The following is a 23,145-nucleotide window of genomic DNA, read 5'->3' as shown; positions in this document are numbered from 1 at the left end:
AATAAAATTAACCACTAGTCTTAGCAATCTCTTCTATTCTGTTTTCCACGGTCTTTTTACTCCCTCCTATCCCCAGAAATATACCTAGAGCAGGAATCAAAGGGAGACACATGCAGTTATTATTTCTTTTAACCTTTTGAGCTTCCGAGGGTTAATGTTTTAGCCTAAAAATAAGCGAAGTGTATTTGCTGGGCCAATGCCCACTTCTTACTCCAAAGAAAAGGGGGTGAACTGAGAGAAAGCCATGTGGAAGGGACAGGGCTTCCATCCCCTTCTCCTGGGTTAAGTATCTGAGAGCAGGTGACCCCCTGGGAGATTTGGGGGTCTGAGAATACAAAATCCCTGGGTCTTACTTCCCAAGGAGAAGCTGTGAAGTGGGAGGCCCGGAGTAGCTCCACACCCTGGCTTGGGAGCAAGGTGATCCCAGCAGAGGAGAATCTCAAAGCTCCTACCATCCCCTAAAGGTGTGAGGGGCAGCTGCTTTTCCACAGCCCCAAGAAGGGCTCAGAGAATAGGTAGGAGCAGGCTGGCTTACCTATGGGGCCTCCAGATCCCGGTGGGTGCTCAAGGGCACACCAAGGACCAGGGGTCAGGCACCATAAGGGAGGTGTACACATCTCTGCTGATCCATTAGTGAACTGGGATATCACCAAAGAACAGAAAAGACCCATGCTCAGCTCAGCAGATGTGCATGGACAGCGGCTGACCAAAGCTCAAAACTGCCTTGTCTTCCTCTACCCTGATGCCTGGGGGACAGAGACAGGAGAAATGTGGAATGGGCTGAGTTTAAATTTGAACTGACTGTCAGGGCGCAGTGGCTCACATCTGTAATGCCAGCACTTTGGGAGGCCGAGGTGGGCAGATCACCTGAGACCGGGAGTTCGAGACCAGCCTGGCCAACATGACGAAACCCCGTCTCTACTTAAAATACAAAAAATTAGCCGGGTTGGTGGAGGTGCCTGTAATCCCAGCTACTCAGGAGACTGAGGTGGGAGAATCGCTTGAATCTGGGAGGCTGAGGTTGCAGTGAGCCAAGATCACACCATTGCACTCTAGCCTGGGTGTCAAGTGTGAAACTCCATCTGAAAAAAAATAAAAATAAAAAATAAAGCTGACTGTTGACTCAGAACTTAGGTTCAGGGTAGGAGTAAGTTAAGTTCTAGAGAAAGAAAGTGGCTTATTTGCACAGATGGTGTCCTGAAACTATCATAGCCAGTAGACCTCAGTGACTCACTGTCTTCATAGGTAAAAAGCATCCCTTGATGGGCTGTTATGAGTCTCAAATTCGGTTTTGGAGAATGTACTTTACAAACAAGGAGGGGCCATGGGAAACACCAGCTGTTTAACATTATCGGTAGCCAGAAAGATGGGATTTCCAATCCTGATCAAAGGGTGTTAGTAGTTTTCTGAAGATGCCTGGGTTTGAGTTCCTCTGAGCTAGAGCTTTTCAAAGCCAGGTGAGGATCAGAATCACCAGGGAGCATTTTGAAAGACGAACGCCGGACCGATGAGCCCAGGGATGTTGATGAAGCGCATCTAGGTTGGGGCTTAGAAGCTGATTTTTCTACCTTGTCTCAGGTGAGCGTGGTGACCCGGACAGTTGAGGAGCTGAGTGAGACCCAGAGATGGCCACCTCTGAGGAGCAGGTGAAGTCTTGGCACGCTATGGAAACTCATCACTGCCATCCGTCCAAGGCGAAGGCCAAATGTGCATTTGTCCCACTGGTCAGACTTGCTCTAAGATTCCTGTAGAATAAAGCATCCCCGCTGTGCAGATGACAGGAACCCTGGGTTTTTGAAGGTCTGAGAACACAGAACTTGGAGGGAAGCAACTGTGGGTTCAGAATGAGAAAGAACCCACAGTTGTTTCTTACTTTGTCAGGGAGAGTGAGCTCCTTAGTAATTGGGGTCAATGATCAAATGAAGGTTGGACAATCACCCATCAGGGAGGCTGAGGGAAGGGGTCCAAGTAGGTCCAAGCAAGGGTTGAGGAAGACAGGTCCTTAGGCCCCTTTGAAGCCCAAGTTACTAAGGCTGTAAGAGCTCAATAGTAGACTTAGGAGATCTGGCTCTGGTGTAAGCTGTAAGATGGTGTTCACCCTCCTTATCTGACCCACAGAATTAAAAATATCTGATGAGGGTGGTGTCTGCTCAGTGGGCATATTTGGAACAAGTGACTTACTTTTTCTTTTTTTCTTTTCTTTTCTTTTCTTTTTTTTTTTTTTTTGAGACAGAGTCTTGGTCCTCCCACTTCAGCCTCTTGAGTAGCTGGGACTACAGCTGTGCACCACCATGTTCAGCTAATTTTTGTTTATTTTTATGTGGAGATGGGTTCTTTCTGTATTGCCCAGGCTGGTCTTGAACTCCTGGCCTCGAGCAATCCTCCTGCCTCAGCCTCCCAAAGTAGTGGCATTACAGGTCTGATCTGCTTTTGCTTTTGATTATTTGACATGCAGTTGTCAATTTGAATAATGGGAAACCTATCATATGTTCCTCAGCATTCTGTTGCTGTGGCAGTGACGATTTTTCTCCTGTGTTCTTAGAAACTGTAGACAAACACCAGAAATGAAGGAGAGACAGAGCTAGCCAAGGACGTGAACAAGAGGGGACTTGTACATCTTCTCTAATTTTGTTCAGGGTCTGGGTTAGATTTGTAAATTTTCTCATCATGATTCCTCTTTATTTTCTTTTTGAAATTGGCTTGTTTGCCTTTTTCTGATTAGTTTGCTTGAGTTTTTATCGTGCAGTATGGAGATTAGCCTTGTTTCAAAGATTATTTTCTAGAATATCATTTGTGTGTTGACTGTTTACTGTGTATTTTGTCAAACAAATGTTTTAAATTTATATTAAAACAGATATAACCTTCCTTTAATTTTTAAGAATCTGAGTTTCTATTCTTATTTAGGAAGACTACATTAACCCCTGGATTGTATGAGTGCCTTCTGATTTTTATCATAAGATTTCTTTGTTTTATCTGAGCCTTTTATCTTGAAATTTATTGTTGCCTATGGTAATGGAATAAAAGTTTAAAACTTCCTTTTATAAAGATAACTAATTTTGCCAGCATTATTTATTAAATGGTCCATTTTTGTTCACATTAAATAAAACTCTGTATTTGTTAGCTCTTAACTTTGCATATACTGGGATCAAATTCTAGATTTTTAATTAATTTCCATAAACCAATTTGCTGCTTCTTACGTCCACACCATGTTAACTATACTACAATGGCTCTTGAGAAGATAACAGTAATGCATAAATTAAACCTCACTCACTTTATTCATATATATTTTTAGCACATTTTAGGCATAGTCTTCCATATGAATTCAAGGATCATTTTAACCTCTTGGAAATCTAGTCAGAATTGACAAAATGTATAGGTTAATTTTAGATGAATTGATGTATATGATAACACATCTTCTTGTCTAAGGATATGGTTGGTATATGATATATATCTTCTTGTCTAAGGATACTTTTCTAGGTATTTGGTTTTGTTTTCCTCCTTTTATTATGATTTAAAATTTGTGTCGGATATGTTATATATCTACCATCCAACCCTACAATTACCCTCCTGTGAAATTACCCTGTAGAATCGAAAGAACAAATTCACAAGGATAGACATACAGAGGTTTATTGTAGCATTGTTTGCACTGGCCCCAAACCTGAAAACAGAGCAAATGCTTACCAACCAAAATGGCTAGAAAGAGAGGACTACGACTTCAGCATGGAACAGCATGCAGCCAGGGCAAAGAAGGGATTCGAGCTACACTCCGTGACTTTGAGGAGCTGCTATAAGGTATGGTTAAACAAGAAATTAAAATACAGGAAGAATGGAAGATATTCCATTCTGTAAATCAAATAATAGAAAATCCTCCAAAGAGTACGTGTATATAAACACACATACACATACAAATAGAATTTTGGAGAATTTCGTGTAGAGGTGTACATAGAATTATAGGAGTATGAAGAAATACGTGGGTTGTTAGAAAGGGTGTGGATGGAGCGTGTGCGATATTATTCCATTTTTGCGAAGTCTACATATGTGTATGTTTCTATGAATAAAGAAAATCTATAAATAAAACACTTATTCCAAATGTTATTAATGGTTATTTCAAAGGTGTGAGACTTCAGAGGACTCTTAATTTTGTCTTTATAATTTTACATGTTGTTGAATTCTATATAGAAAGAAAGTCAGGCAAATTAAAAAAAAAAAAAAGAAAGAAAAGAAAAACTTCTTTTACTGTGGAACCCTCTGTCCAAATGCTTAGCATGATGCCTGAGCACATTACTGTGTGCAGAGAAGCAAAAAGAATAGAGGTTGAAAAGCATCGTATTTTTGCCACCATTCTTTAAAATTAGTTTACATTTCAAGGTTAGGTAAATATTTACTTTATTTCCTGACATTTAAAAAAATTACATTCATCCCATTATTTAATTCAGTTACTTTGGGTGAAGAAGGCTTTCTTTTACAAAAATTAAGCTCATTTTTTTTTCCCTTTTCAGATGCATAAAAGAATCTCTTCATCATTTACCGTATAATTTAAAAACTATATTATTTTTAAAAACAAAGAACAGTAGGACTTAGCAACTACCATTTTCTCCTTTCTTCAAACTGTGACTGTTGCCCACAACAAAGTAAATGTACACACCTATGTGCACACACACACATTTACACACACACGTGCACACATAACCCAGTTTGGAAATCACTACACAAGCGTGTATGTGGAGTAAAAAATAGTTTTCCCTCATTATTTTATTTTACTCAACTTTCTCTGGCATTATAAGCAATTAGCTGTTCCATGTAAATTTGAGAATCGTTTTGTCAAGTTTCATCTGTCCCACACAAAGTTCTGTTAGGATTTGTTTAGAATCACATAAGTCGAATACATTAATTTGGAAAGAATTAGTGATATGGCTTCAGTATCCCTCCAAATCTCATGCTGAAATGTGACCTCTGATGTTGAAGGTGGAGCCTGACGGGAGGTGCTGGGTCATGGGGGCGGATTCCTGATGGATGGCTTGGTGCTCTCCCCGCCGTGATGAGTGAGTTCTCGCTCTCTGTGTTCACAGGAGAGCTGGTTGTTTAAAGGAGCCTGGCACCTGCTCCTTGCTCTCTTGCTTCCTTTCTCACCATATGACACACCTGCTCCCCCTCCTCCTTCTCCCTTGAGTAAAAGCTTCCTGAGGCTTCATCAGAAGCTAAGCAGGTGCTGGCGCCATGTTTGCAGAGCCTGCGGAACCATGGGCCAAACAAACCTCTTTTCTTTGTACGTTACCCAGTCTCAGGTGTTCCTCCATAGCAACATGGACTAAGAACATCAAAATGGACTGAGACAATTAACATCTTTGAATTTTTTTTTTAATCCAGAAACACAGGTTTGCATTTTTCCCCAAAAAACTTTAAATTGTCTCTATATACTTTCTTTGAGACCCTTTTTTAAAATCCAGATTTCTTGCATATACTTTTTTGTACCAAAGAGTCACCTTTTTTGGATGAAGAGCTGTATGACTTTTGACTAATATATACAGTTCTGTAACCACCAACACAATCGCGATATTTCTTCATACTCATTCTAAGTCTATGTACACCTATTCACACCACTACAAAAAGTGTCGTCACGCCACCTGTAGTCAATTCTTCTCCTCACCACTGTCCCTGGCTTTTTGTTTGCTCTCAGAATGTTCTATAAATGGACTCATACAATGTGCAACCTTTTGTGTCACCAAAAATAATGATTATAAGATTTACGAGGATCATTCAAATGTATTAATTGAGTGACATTCCATTATATGGACACAACACAATTTTTCCATTCCCCTATTGATGGACATTTCTGTTGTTTCCATTTTCCATTTTGATTGGTCAAATAAAGCTTCTACGGACGTGTGTAAATATTTTTGTGTGGACATATGTCTTCATTTTAATGGCAAATGTTAGGTATGCATTTAATATGCTGGGTAAATATATTCAATAAAATATTCTGAGTTCAATACACTGGACATGTAAGTGTCATTTTGTAAGAAACTGTTTTCCAAAGAGATTGTTTTATACCCCACCAGCAACAAATAAGTGTTCCGGTTACTCCCCTTTCTCTCCTACGTTTGATATTTTCAATCAAACATTGTGGAAACATATTCATAACATAACATTGATCATCTTAACCATTTTTAAGTGCACAATTCAGTAGTATTAAGCATGTTCATATGGTTGTGCAGCCATCACCACCAATCACCTCGAGAACTCTTGACTTCTCAAAACTGAAACTCTGTACCTATTAAACAATGACTCTCTATTCCCACCTTCCCCAGTCCCAGCAATTACCATTTTACATTCTGTTGCTATGATTTTGACTATTCTGCCTTATGTAGTGAAATTATACAGTATTTTCCTTTTTGTGACTGGTTTATTTCACTTAGTATAACTCCCTCCAAGTTCATCCATGTTGTAGCATGTGTCAGATGTCCTTTTATAAAAGGCTGAATAATAAGTCATTGTATGTATAAACCACATTTTGCTTATCCATTCATTCATCAATGACTTTGGGTTGCTGTCATGTTTTAGCTATTGTGAATAATGCTGCTCGAAACATGGGTGTACAAAAATATCTCTTTAAGACCCTGCTCTCAAGTCTTTTGGGTTATATACTCAGAAACGGAATCGTTGAATCTGAATAGGGTAATTCTGTATTTAGTCTTTTGAAGAACTACCGTACTGTTTTCCACTTGGCTAAACCATTTTGCATTCCCAAGAACAGTGCACAAGAATTGCATTTTCTCCACATCTTCACCAACACTTATTTTCTGTTTAGTTAATGGTATCCCTCCTAACAGGTGTGAGTTGCTATCTTACTGTAGTTTGATTTGCCTTTCCCTAGTGGTTAGTGATATTGAGCATCTTTTCAGGTACTTATTGGCCATTAGTATATCTTCATTGGAGAAACGTCTTTTCAATTCCTTTGCTTATTTTTGAATTAGGTTGGTTTTTGGTGTTGCGTTTGAGAAGTTCTCTATGCAGTAGGGATACTAATCTTTTATCAGATATATAATTTGCAAGTATTTTCTCCCATTCTGTGGATTGTCTTTTGAGCGGGGAAAGCCTCAACCTGTTTCTTCCTCTGCTCTCCCCTCTACATCAATCAACACAGAAGACTTCTGTGATCAAATGTGTGGAGGTTTTTCCCCACATACCAAGCAAGCAATCAGTTTTGCAGCAGACACAGCCGGGTGTTCTCTAATTCAATTCCAATGCCGTTGACCTGGAGACAGTATCGGATCCCACAGGCTCAGTCCCACAAGACCATCTCCTCTTCAGATACGAGTTGTTAAGTCTGGACCTCTGAAACTTCTGACTGATGGCATTCAAGTTAAGGCTCTCATGACGTCCTCTTTGGGGTTAATCAGTTTTCTAGAGTGGCTCACAGAATTCAGGGAAACACTTAACCTATTTTTGTAAAAGATACTGCAAAGTGTGCAGATGAAAAGATGAGTAGGGGGAGATGTAGGGGAAGAGGTACAGAGATTCTATGCCTTCCCTGGTCATGCCACCTTCCAGAAACCTCCAAGTGTTCCACTATCTGGAAGCTCCCTGATCCCTGCCCTTTTGGGTTTCTATGGAGGCGTCATTACATAGGCATTCATTTAACCACTGACCATTGGCCATTATGACCACCTCTCCCCTCTCTGGAGAATGGGGGTGGGGCTGAAAGTCCTAACCCTGTCCTAATCCTGCCTTTGGTTTTTCCAGTGACCAGCCCCCTTCCTGAAGCTTCCTAGGGACCCCCAGCCACCAGTCAATCATTAGCATGCAAAAAGACATCACTTTTGAGATTCTAAGGATCTTGGAAGTTGCATATCAGGAAACTGCGTCAAAGACCAAATATACATCTTAAAATGTCACATCTCTCTTTACTCTGTTGATAGTGTCTTTTCATGCACAAAATGTTTTAATTTTCATGAAGTCTAATTTGGTACTTTTTGTTGCCTATGCCTGCAATTTTAGTCTTATTGATTTTTGCCAAGTGATATATCATTGTGGTTTTAATTTGCATTTCTCTGTTGACTAATGATGTTGGGCTTTTTTCTCTGTGCTTATTGGCCACTCATATGTCTTCTTGGGGAAGTAACTGTTCCAATCTTTTGCCGATTTTTTCTATTGGATTGTTTGTCTTCTTATCATTGAAATCTAAGAGCTCTTTACATATTCTGGATACAAGTTCTTTTTTTGTTGTTGTTGTTTAAAATTTTTTTTAGAGACAGGATCTTGCTATGTTGCCCAGCATGGTCTCAAACTCCTGGCCTCAAACCGTCTTCCTGCCTTGGCCTCCTAAAGTGCTGGTATTACAGGTATGAGCCACCATGCCAGACCACAAGTCTTATATTGCATATTGGAAATATTTTCTCCTTGCCTGTGACTTGCCTTTTCATGTTTTAAATTATATATTTTGAAGAGTGAAAGTACTTAATTTTGATGACATCCATTTTATCAATGTTTTCTCTTTTTTTGGTAGAGATGGTGTCTCACTATGTTTCCTGGGCTGGTCTCAAACTCCTGTGCTGCAGCAATCTTTCCACCTTGACCTTCAAAAGTGCTGGGATTATAGTCATGAGACACCACTGTCAGACCCCAATATTTTCTTTTGAATTGTACATTTTGTATCTTAGAATTCTCTGCCTAACTCAAGGTCACAATGGTTTATACTTATCTCTTTTTTTTCTAGAAGTTTTTAAATTTTAGCTCTTACACTTAGCTACATCATCCACTTCAAGTTCTTTTAGGGTTGTGATTTCCCCCCCATATACATATCCAGTTGTTTCATTGTCATTTGTTGAGAGGTTATTATTTCCCCATAAATCACATTGGTTCCTTTGTCAAGAATAAATTGACCACATATGTATGGGTCTGCTATATCTGGACATTGTTTTCTGTTTTATTGATCTATACAGCTATTCCTTCGCCCCTGCTACACCATAGTATTTACTGTTACTTTGTATTAAGCCTTGAGATCAGGTATTCTTACACTTCCAAACTTGTTTTTTATAAAATTGTTCTGGCTTTTCTAGGGCCTTTGCCTTCACAAGTAAATTTTAGAATCACTTCGTCAATTTACATTAATTTAAAAAGCTTGCTAGAATTTTAATTGGAATTGTTTTAAACCTGTAACTCAACTAGGGGAGAACTAACAGGTTAAAAATAATAAGTCTATGAAGATGGTATATATTTTTGTTAGGTCTTTTTTAAAACAATGTTTTGTAATTTCTGTTTATTAGTCTTACACATATTTTGTTAAATTTATCTTTATGTATATTTGATATTGTTAGTATAATAGATGATATTAAAAAGCTTTAATTTCCAATTATTTGTTGCTACTGTATATATACAGTTGATATTTTGTTTATTGATATATTCTGTGACATTGTTAAACTCACTTATTACCTCTAGTAGCTTCTTTGTATATTCCTTAGATTTTCTATATAGACAATTATGTTATCTGCAAATAAAGACAAATTTATTTCTTAATTTCTAATATATATGTTAAATAAACCACATTTTTACCAAAATTTTGCAGAAAGTGATTTATTAAAAGCAGAATAAGTTATTAACTTCTTAGGTGAATGTGACCTTGGCTTGGGGACTTGCTGAAAGATAGTGTACTTTCCATTTCTCCCTCTTCCCCTTACATAAAATTTAAGTCTGTGTCTATTAAGAACAGAAGCAGTGGGTCAGCTGAAGAAGCTGGATTTGGGACATTACCTGGTGAATTCAAACTGCGTACACACATTGAGAGTATTCAAGCTAAAATAGATATATATACAGAAAATCTTTTTAAATTATCTGCATACATATTTCATCAGAATTCTGCTTCTGGTATACCTGGCTGAGTAATCTTTCAGGCTGATGCAGCCAACTCTGTCCTGTGCCTTGGCTTTGCTCATAGAATTTCAAAGATGTTTCTGTGGAGAATAGATATTAGGACTATTCTATGGAATATATCTATTATATCTATATTAGGACTTTATCTATTATATCTATATTAGGACTTTTTCTGTCACAGAAAACATACCCTGACCAGCATAAAAAGATAGACAAACACGTTTTGTGGGTTACTATGTTACTTACGTAACTGATACATCTGGAGCTGTGAGTTCAGGCATGGCTGGATCCAGGAGGCTGTCTCCCTCTGATTCTTGGCTTTCTTCATGAGTAGCCTCTGCAAGTTGACTTTCAGCAGCTCCAAGCTTGTCTTCCACAAGCTTGGCACATCCATGGAAAAGCAGCTTATCTTTTTCATTCGTTTGCAATGGAAGTTATTGACTTGAGTCCCACTGGCCCTGCTGGGATCAATGTGTTCATCCCTGATCCTATAACCTGTGGCTTTGAGCTAGGGAGGTGGAATTAGCCTTACCCAAAGCACAGGGATAATCCGAGGGGCATTATGAAACACAAGGAAATAGATGCTGAGCAGACATGAACACGCTGTCCACTAGAGCGTGACAATATTCTATAGTGACCTAGGGTAGGTATAGATCGATACCTCGACATTGTCACTGGATGCACCATTAACCTGCTTTCTTGAATGTCTGACTTAGTTTGCAAAACAGCTTTACAGAAGTTTACAACCTCTCCTCCTCTCTAATTGCTTGAATTCACGAGATAATTTCCCAGACACAGCTTCTTCTTCTGACCTACTGCCTTTATTCTCAATAGATGCAGACTTGGTTTTATCGAACAGAAAGAGGAAAGAAGCGGGGAGGACTGCTATTTTTATCAAGTCCCCAAGTCCAAGTTGTAACTGACGTTAGAAGTTGACTGTGCCCCTGCGCAATCAAACAGGACTACTGTGCTCCTCTGAACTCGTATCTTCAGTTTCCCCACCTTTGAGCTTTGTGGTTTTGCTCATATAGTCTCCTTTGGGCAAATACTCTTCCTTCCATTTCTGTCTATTAAATCCCAATCAGCATGCAAGCTCCCATCAAGATCCACCCTTTCTTGAAGCCCCTCTGACTCAACCCTCTCCAATGTGGAATTAAACCATCTCTCTCTAGTGCCCTCGACAGCAGCGTTTTTTGTTTGTTTGCTTTTTCTGGAATTATGGTCTGGAGTTTGTGCATCTTACTAGCCTGTAAATGGTGCCTTGTCTTTCTCCATGGTTCTTCTGGGCCTACCACACTGTTTGGCGACAAACAAGTGCTTCTCTAGTGATTGCGGCATGGAATCCTTTACCCTCTGCTTCTCCCAACATCGCACAGTTCTGCCCCTCTTGGGCCATGCCATGTTGCCAAGTGGGGACAAGGAACAGAGGCTGCCAAGAAACCAGGTTGGCTCCCAGGCAGCAGGCCAATGCATGGACAAGAACTAGGCATGGCACAATAGCCAAAGGGTGGAAGCAGCCCAGATGTCCACCAGTGGATGAATGGATATGCAAAATGGGGTGTAGACATACAGTGACATACGATTCAGCCTTAAAGAGGAAGGACATTCTGGCAAAAGCATGGATGGCTCTTGAAGATATTAAGTGAAACAAGCCAGATACAAAAGAACAATGTATGATTGCATTCCTTTTATGGGATGTATGATTACATTTATGGGATGTCCGTAGAGTAGCCAAAGTCATAGAGACAGAAAGGACAATGGTGGTTACCGTGGGCCAGGTAGAGCCGGAGATGAGGAGTTATTGTTTACTGGTCATGGAGTTTCAATTTGGGAAGATGAAAAAACCATGGAGATAGATGGTGGTGATGGCTGTGCAACAATGTGAATGTGCTTAATGTACTGAACAGAGCACTTAGACATGGATAACCTGGTAAATTATACGCACACACACACGTATACACACACACCTATATATATCTACACACACACACACACACATATATCTACACACACACACATATATACACACACACCTATATATATCTACACGCACACACATATATACACATACAACTCTATATATCTACACACACACATATATATACCCACACTGACTCAACCCTCTCCAATCTACACACACACAAACACATATATACACACACATATATATGTCTACACATATATATACACACATCTATATATCTACACACACACATATATACGCACACCTATATATACATACCTATATATACCTACACACACACACATATATATACACACTGACTCAACCCTCTCCAATCTACACATACACATATATAAAAACACACCTATATATGTCTACACACACATATATACACATACACCTATATATCTACACACACCTATATATATCTACACACACATATACAACACACTTATATATCTACACACACACATATATACACACACATATATATGTCTATACCCACACATACACACACACCTATATATATCTACAGACACACACACATATATACGCACACACCTATATATATCTACACACCTATATATATCTACACACACACATATATACACACACCCTATATATAGCTACACACACATATATACACACACTGACTCAACCTTCTCCAATCTACACACACACATATATACACACACACCTATATATGTCTACACACACACATATACACACACATATATATATCTACACACACATATATACACACACTGACAACCCTCTCCAATCTACACATACACATATATATGCACATTCACCTATACATATCTACAGAGACATATATATACACACACCCCCATATATATCTACACACACACATACACACACATTCCTATATAGATCCACACAGACACATACACACACCCCTGTATATATACACACATACACATATACACACACACCCCTATATATATCTACACACACACATATATATACATACACCTATATAGATCTACTCACACATGTACATATCTACACACACGTATATATCTATACACACCTATATATACACACATATATACACACACACCTATATATATCTACACACACACATATATACACACGCACCTATATATATTTCTACACACACACATATATATACACAAACCCCTATATATATCTACACACACTCATATATATGCACACACATCCCTATATAGATCTACACACACATACATACATTCACACCCCTATATATCTACACACACACATATCTACACACACCTATATATATATCTACACATATATATACACACACCTATATATATCTACACACACATTTATACACATACCCCCATATATACACACACACATATATACACACACACCCCTATATACCTACACAGACACATACACACACACATCACTATATAGATGTACACACACCCCATATATCTACAAACACTCATATACACATACATACTTCCCTATATAGATCTACACACACACATATGTACACTCACACTCCTATATATCTACACACACATATATACACATGCACCTATATATACACACACACATATATACACACACCTATATATATCTACACACACACATATACACACACACATCCCTATATAGATCTACACACACACATATACACACACACATCCCTAAATAGATCTACACACACACGTTTATACACACACACCCCATATATACATATACACACACAAATATACACACACACACATCCCTATATAGATCTACACACACACATATCTACACACACACCCCTATATATATCTACACACACACATATATACACACACACACCCCTATATAGATCTACACACACACCCATATATATCTACACACACATATATACACACACTCCTATATATCCACACACACATATATATTCACACACACCTATACATGTCTACACACACATCTACATACACCCCATATATATCTATGCACACACATATATACACACACATCCCTTTATAAATCTACACGCACACATTTATACACACACCCCATATATCTACACACACACACATACACACACACCCATATATGTCTACACACACACATATATACACACACCCCCATATATCTACATACACACATATATATTCTCACACACCTATATATATCTACACACACACATCTACACACACCCCTATATATACCTACACACACACATGCATACACACACATCCCTATGTAGTTCTACACACACACATTTATACAGACACCCTCTATATATCTACACACACACATATCTACACACATCCCCTATATATATCTACACACACACATATCTACACACACCTGTATATATCTACACACACATACACGCACACACTTATATATATATCTACACACACATATACACACACCTATATATATCTACACACATATATATATACACCCACACTGACTCAACTGTCTCCAATCTACACACACATATATACACACACCTATATATATGTACACACACATACACACACCTACATATCTACACACACACACATATATACACACCCTATATAGATCTACAAACGCACATGCACACACACCTATATACATACACACATATATAAACACACACTATATATATGTACACACACACATACACACACACATATACACACAAACCTATATGTACCTACACACACATATATACACACACCTATATATCTAGATACAAACATATACATAGACACATACCTATATTCCACACACACACATATACACACACCTATATATATACACACACACACATATACACATACTGACTCAACCCTCTCCAATCTACACACACACATATATATACACATGCACCTATATCTATATCCACACACACACACATACACATGCACCTATATATATCTACACACATGCATATATACATGCACACATCCCTATATAGATCTACACACACACGCATATATACACACACACCTCTATGTATCTACACACACACATATATATACACACACCTATATATATCTACATACACATATATACACACACACCTATATATTTCTACACACACACACCTATACATATCTACACACACACATACAAACACATACCCCTATATATCTACATACACACATATACACACACATCTCTAAATAGATCTACACACACACATTTATACACACACCCCCAAATATATACACACACATACACACACACACACCCATATATATACACACACATCCCTATATAGATCTACACACACACATATACACATACACCTATATATCTACACACATATATACACACATACCTATATATATCTACACACACATATATACACACACCTATGTATATCTACACACACATATATACACACACTGACTCAACCGTCTCCAATCTACACACACACACACATATATATACACACACCTTTATATATCTACACACATATATACACACACACCTATGTATATCTACACACACACACATATATACACACTGACTCAACCATCTCCAATCTACACACACACATACACACACCTATATATATCTACACACACACCTATATATCTACACACACACACATACATACACACCTATATAGATCTACACACACACCTACATATATCTACACACGCACACATATGTATATGCACAGACATATATATGTGTGTGTATATATCCACAATAAAATAAAGAACCAGGCAATTTTTCTTTTGAGGGAGACTGCAGAGTGGCTGGTGTCAAGTCCTGCTGTTTGTCTCTTACTGTTTTGTGTGTACCTAGACAGACAAAACCTTAGCAAGCTTCAAGTTCCTCTTCTTTTTTAAAAAATTGTATATACTTAAGGTGATGTCTGATATATGCTTGATTAGTGAGATAGTTACTACAGTGAAGCCAATTAATATACATATCATCTCTCATGGTTACCTTTTTTTGTGGTAAGAGCACCTAAAATCTACTGTCTTAGAAGTTTTCTGTACAATAGAGTGTTGTTAACTATAGCCTTCATGCTGTACTTAGATCTCTAGATTTATTGATGGTACATCACTGCAGCTCTATACGCTTTGGCCTACATCTCCCCATCTCTGGTTCCATGCGTTCAACATTTTTTGCTTGTTTTTCTGTTTTTTAGTTTTCACATACAAGAAAAATCGTGCAACCTTTGTGTTTCTGTGTCTAGCTTGCTTCACTTAGCATAATGCTCTCTAGTTACATCTATGTTCTTGCAAATGGCAGGATTTCCTTCTTTTAAACAGCTGCATAATATTCCATTGTGTGTGTGTATACATATTCTGTAGGTATGTATGTATTGCGATTTCTTTACCCAGTCATGCATTGATGGACATTTAGGTTGTTTTCATATCTTGGCTATTGTGAATAATGTAGATATATAGATCTTAAATGTTCTTACCACAAATAAAAAAATTAAAGTAGGAAAATAGTAACTATGTGAGGTGATAGATACATTATTTATCTTGATTGTGGTGGTGATTTCACATTGTATATTTATATTAACATCGGAGATACATCTTAAATATACAGAATTTCTATTTGTCCACTAAACCTCAAAAAAGCTGAAAAAGATTACAGGGATGGTGCACACCGTACCCTTTGAGCATTGGCTAGTCACAATCAGCACTCAGGCAGTGCTGGCTCTGATTCTGTTAACTGTGATCTTTATTTCTCCGCCCATCAGAGAGGGCTACTTCTCCACACCTGTGCACATGAGGGCTGGCTGCAGCCACCACGCAGCCTCCCCTGACTGTGGGCACTCACTTTCTCTCAACTCCTGGGGCTGAAATGTGTCCAGGGAAACCATCAGATCACAAAGTGTTGCATTCGTCCTCAATTCCACCAATGACGTCGGTGAGGTGACAACTTCTGTCAGAGATGAGCGCGGAAGTCTCTTTCCGAGAAAATTTAAAGAGGACTAGAAATCTCTACAGTCTTAGACAAAATTTGGTTCCTAATTTGAAAGTTTCCTAATTTAAAAGCCCTGGCAAAGTGTTTGCCTATTTAATACGTAAAGAGTCAAGGCTTTTAAATCAAAAACTGTACACAAACCTCTATGGCATCTTAGAAGAATATGCAAAACACTATTTTTAAAAGAATCTCAGATGTAGTGACAGTTTTACTGTTACTGATGTTATTGATAATTTTATGATTAATTGGACTAATGATTTTAATATTTTAAACACCAACAAAATCAATGTGATCACCAATGCTCTATAATTATTATAATTACATAAGATGATAATTATATTCTTAACAGACATGCAGAAGTTCCTTTTTTAACCTGGTAGCAACAATCAGTTTTCTTTTTTTTGAGACTGAGTATCACTTTGTTGCCAAGCTGGAGTGGCATGATCTCAGCTCACTGCAACCTCCACCTCCCCTGTTCAAGCAATTCTCCTGCCTCAGCCTCCCGAGTAGCTGGGACTACAGACATGCACCATCACACCCAGCTAATTTTTGTATTTTTAGTAGAGATGGGGTATCACCATGTTGGCCAGGATGGTCTCAATCTCTTGACCTTGTGATCCACATACCTTGGCCTCCCAAAGTGCTGGGTAAAAATCACAAATATAAGCATCCAGAAAAAGTTTTTCTTTTCTTTTTTCCTTCCTTCCTTCCTTCCTTCCTTCCTTCCTTCCTTCCTTCCTTCCTTCCTTCCTTCCTCCCTTCCTCCCTCCCTCCCTCCTTTCTTTCTCTTTCCCTTCTTCCCTCCCTCCCTCCCTGCCTCCCTCCCTCCCTCCTTTCTTTCTTTCTTTCTTTCTTTCTTTCTTTCTTTCTTTCTTTCTTTCTTTCTTTCTTTCTTTCTTTCTTTCTTTCTTTCTTTCTTTCTTTCTTTCTTTCTTTCTTTCTTTCTTTCTTTCTTTTCTCTCTTTCTCTCTTTCTCTCTTTCTCTCTTTCTCTCTTTCTCTCTTTCTCTCTTTCTTTCTTTCCTTTCTTCCCTCCTTCCCTCCTTCCCTCTTTCTCTTTCTCTCTTTCTTTCTTTTTTTCGACACAGACTCTCATTCTGCTACCCAGGCTGGAGTACAGTGGCATGGTCTCAGCTCACTGCAACCTCCACCTCCTGGGTTCAAGCAATGCTCTTGCCTCAGCCTCTCAAGTAGTTGGGGTTACAGGTATGCGCCACTATGCCCAACTAATTTTTGTATTTTTTAGTAGAAACAGGGTTTCACCATGTTTGCCAAGGTGGTCTCGAACTCCTGACCTCAGGTGATCCGACTCCCTCAGCCTCCGAAAGTGCTGGGATTACAGTCATGAACCACCGTGCCTGGCCCAGAAAAAGTGTTAAGATTGGTGTAGAATGTAGTTGGAGAAAATGGAGAAGAATAATGATAAAGATTAAAAAAACCTTTCAATTAAAGACAGCTGTAAATATAGCCACAGTCAAATGAGGGGACTGAATGTCTAAATTCTCTTCAAGTTAGATTGAGGTTCAATGTAATCTTAATCGAAGTTTGGGAAGGATTTTTTTTGGGGGGTGGGGGCAAGGAACAAAATATTTCTAAATTATACCTAGGAGAAATTAGATGGACAAGCACCAGTTAACAAAATCAAACCAAAAATTAATTGGTGCAAGGAGAATTTGTTTTGCCAAATAAAATGTATTATGAAGCAAAAATCCTTAAATTAATTAGATACTAATACTAAAAGAAGTATACAAATCTAAAATGCAGACCAGAGAGCTCCAAAACAATTTCTTTAGAAGGGATTGATATTTAAGGAGTATTTTCAAAATGGCACTGAATTTGATGGAAAACTACCTAGGTTAAAAAAGCAGATTTTATATTTGCATCATACCCCAAAATGAGATAAAACAGATTAAAATGTTAAATGTCAAATACAAATTGAAACACAACAAACTAGAAAACATCAGTGCACATCAAAATGATCTCTTGGCTAACAGAGGACTAAGCTTAACATTGTGAAAAAAATTACAGTGGACCAATGGATTTGACTATATAAGATGTAAATATCTATCAATAAAATCATAAGGTGAACTCATAGCCAGGAACATTTTTCCTACACATGTAACTAAGGATTTTTAACCTACAAACATATAGAATTCACATACTTAAAAAATCAAGATCCTCAAAGGAAAAAAAAAGGATAACAATTACAACAATATTATGATACCCTTTCAAACCATCAATGGCATACATTTTTAAGAATTGCAATTCCCAGTGCCATCAAAGGAGACTGAGTGTGGAGTCTGGGGAAGAATAAATAGCCAATTAAGAAGCAATTTCACAATATGCATCAACAGCTTTTAAATGCTTGTATTTTTGATTTAATGACTTTACTTTTACAAATAAAACTATTTTCAAAATGTACTAAATCGCATTATAGAAATAACACAAAATGTGGGCAAGATTTATCCACAGAGGTTCCCACAACATCGTTCATAAAACCCTAGAGACAGCAAGAAATTTCTAAGTGTCCAACAACAGCTGGAGAATGGTGAATCGATGCCCTCCCACTTCGGAATGTTTTGCAGACATCAAACATGTTTACGATGAGGCTTGACAGATGTGGGAAATTGTGTGTGACACAATGTGAAACAGAATGAGAAAAATATTTACAATGCCTGACAGATAAAGAGTTAATATGCATCATATGCAAAGAGTATCTACAAATCGAAAGAAGAAAAAGACATGTCACCCAATTTCAAACCTTGCAAAAACTATCAATAGGCAATTCACAAGAAAAGAAAATCCAAATGGGTCAATAAACTTTTAAGAACATACTCAACCTTTGCGAATGGGAAAGTAAAAATTACAGTAAAACTGAAATACCATGTTTTACCATCAAGTTGACATAAATATACGAATGATAATATTAAATGCTGACAAAGGTGCCAGGATATAGGTGCTTCATATATTGCCAGAAGGAAGGAAGCAAGACTCCTTGCTTCAGTCTTTTGGGAATGTAATCTTAGAGTATCTACTAAAATTAAAGTATGCGTGTCCTTTGACCCAGCAATTCTGCTTTATGGCTGTAACTTATGGAAATAAAAGCATTATTTTTAAAGGAAGGAGGGAGAAGAAATCTTCTGAATGTTCATAAGCACAAGTATGATTGAATACATTGAGCGTATCAGGACTTAAGAATAATACGGAGAGAGAGAGAGAGAAAGAGAGAGAGAGAGAGAAAGTGCTTTGTACTTGTTTTGCCCAAAGAGATGATAATTCACTAAGAGAGGAAAAAAGTTACAGAGAAATGAAAACGTATGATATATATGTATGAGAGTGAAGGCCTATTTTTATTGTATCTTTTATTTTCTTTGAAACTTTTTTGTTTCTTTTGTTTTTCTATTTAACTTTTGTTAAATATTTCTCCCTTCTTTCCTTCCTCCCTCCCTCCTATCCTTCATTCTGTTTTCCTGTCTGCCTTCCATTCTTTCTTCTTATCTTCTTCCTTTTCTCCCTTCTTCCATCTCTCCTGACTTTTTATCTTCCTTCTTTTCCTTCCTTCCTTCCTTCCTTCCTTCCTTCCTTCCTTCCTTCCTTCCTTCCTTCCTTCCTTCCTTCTCTCTCCAACATCCATTATGCTCATATATCCCTTATGGACAAAAATACGATACTGGAAGGGGACAGTACATGCTGATAACACTGTTTTTCTCTGGTTGTAGAAAACACAGGCTGACTTTATTATTTTGCAAGACGGAGTATGTTTATTGTGGCACTATTCACAATAGCAAAGACTTGGAATCAACCCAAATGTCCATCAGTGACAGACTGGATTAAGAAAATGTGGCACATATACACCATGGAATACCATGCAGCCATAAAAAAGGATGAGTTTGTGTCCTTTGTAGGGACATGGATGCAGCTGGAAACCATCATTCTCAGCAAACTATCACAAGAACAGAAAACCAAACACCGTATGTTCCCACTCATAGGTGGGAACTGAACAATGAGATAACTTGGACTCGGGAAGGGGAACATCACACACCGGGGCCTATTATGGGGAAGGGGGAGGGGGAGAGGGATTGCATTGGGAGTTATACCTGATGTAAATGACGAGTTGATGGGTGCTGACGAGTTGATGGGTGCAGCACAGCAACATGGCACAAGTATACATACGTAACAAACCTGCACGTTATGCACACGTACCCTAGAACTTAAAGTATAATAATAATAAAAAAATAATTAAAAAAAAATCCAATCCAAAGGAAAAAAAAAAGAGATTCTGGGACAAGATTGTGTTCTGAATTCTGTTATTTTTTTTATTTTTTATTTTTTTTTTTAGTACAGGTAAAAGAAGATCAGATATAAAAGCACCAAAAGTTTAAGAGTTTTCTGTTGATGAGCAGAGAGGTATAGTGATTTGCTTCTTTATACCATTCTGTGCTTGTCAAATTTGAGTTAAAAAGCATTAATTCCAATTTTTTTCTAAAAGTGTACTTATGAAGTCATTGTTTGCATCCGCTTCCCTTCAAGGGTTTTACCTTTCTGGAGGTGTCTCCAGGGATGGAATGCCACACCAAGTTCCCCATGCAGCTCAGAGGACACTGCCATCCCTTCACCTGTGACGTGTGTGGCTTCTGGGACCTGAGCCACGCCCAGGGAGGAAGGGCACTGGCTCTGTATCACAGCAGAGCAGGCAAGAGTGCCAGGTTGCAGAGGGCACAAGACAGTGGCTTGCCTACCTGAAGAGGCCTGTGTGGGTGTCATTAACCTCAGACCACCCAGGCAATCACTGTGTGGTGTCACGGGTTCATCTGTCCACCGTAGCAGGTGGCCGCACAGCTTTTGGTCATAGGAAGGAGAAAGGGCTCTTTCCCCAGGCAGGAAAAGCAGTCAGTCAATGTGGCATGGAGCTGCAGGAAGGGCCGCCTGGGAGAACCTCTGATGCTGTGTGGGTTTGAGCTGGAGCCTGCGAGGCCTGAGCGCTGGGCCAGCGGCTTCTGGAGAAATTCCGCTTTGGGGCCCTTCTGTGCTGGGCTTGGATGAATAACTCTTCCATCCTGGCAATAAAGTGGGGAAGGAGACAGTAAATAAGCAACGGGCAAAATTAAAACCAGTAATGAGCCGTATGAATATTGTGGTGTGATAATGCTGGAGACACATTTATTTGGGAGCATTGCATGTTCTGGGAAAACATAATGGCATTGTGGCTACGCGGCCTCATTTTCCTCTGCCGAGTTTCCGCTTATTAGCCCTGGAGGCTGGCAGCACCCGCACCTGTGCCCAGATGCTTTTAAAACCTTGGCAGGGAGAGGCAGACCCATTACAGAGGGAGGACAGAGCTCCAAGGGCGGTCTCCTCAGCGGGGAGGGGCTGTGATGGCCCAGGAGGGCCCCTCTATCCACCCTGGCCTACTAGAGATAGAGAGCAGCCAAGGCCAAGTCGCTCAGGAAGGATGCCAATGTCAAGGGTGTTGCCCCACTCACGCAGGGGGACCCTTGTCCTGAAACCTCCTCCAACCCTGCACATGTGGGTGCCTAATGAGTCCATGCTGAGGAATGGGCTGGAACTTGCTTGAATCTGCTGCATCCATCTCTGGGCTTTGGCTTGGGTCAGAGCTTTGACTTGCAATTGCTTCTTCAATAAGGCTCTAGAAAATGCCTTTCAGGTCCCAATGTCCCCAGGCAGGACAAGAAGAAGAGTACAAAGCTGTCATAGGGTGGACCTGAAGCCTAAACTGAAGCGATCTTGAAGGAAACCCGGTAAGGATGAGAAACTTTTAGAGGTTTTGGACTCTCAGGAACTGGCTTTAGGAGAAGGAGTCCTTATAGCCCACCTATCCTTCAGGAAGAAGTTTCAGGTAGTCAGGGAGCAAAGTTACATGGAAATGTGTCCTGTACCCCAAAGGAAGGACTCTAGACCTCCTCAGCTATATTATGAAGACGGAAGTGCGCTCAGGACACAGCACTCAGAGGCTGGCAGAGTAGTTTACTAAAATAAAGAACTGCATTCCCCTGTGGCTGATTCCTGTAATCCCAGCACTTTCAGAGGCCACAGCAGGTGGATCACCTGAGGTCAGGAGTTCAAGACCGGCCTGGCTAACATGGTGAAAACCCGTCTCTACTAAAAATACAAAAAGTAGCTGGGCGTGGGGGTGTGCTCCTGTAATCCCAGTTACTCGGGAGGCTGAGGCAGGAAAATCACTTGAACCCCAGAGGCAGAGGTTGCAGTGTGTCGAGATCAAGCCACTGCATTCCAGCTCGGGTGACAGAGTGACTCCATCTCAAAAAACAGCAACAACAACAACAACAAAACCGAATTGCATTCTCAGATTGGCTTCTCCACTCTACTGTGTGGCATAAAGATTCTGTCTCTGGTGCTGTATTCAAGGGCTCTCTG

Source organism: Macaca nemestrina, chromosome 20 (genome assembly GCF_043159975.1).
Source record: "Macaca nemestrina isolate mMacNem1 chromosome 20, mMacNem.hap1, whole genome shotgun sequence".
NCBI classification, from domain to species: Eukaryota; Metazoa; Chordata; class Mammalia; order Primates; family Cercopithecidae; genus Macaca; species Macaca nemestrina.
Note: the sequence above shows the minus strand (reverse complement) of the source record.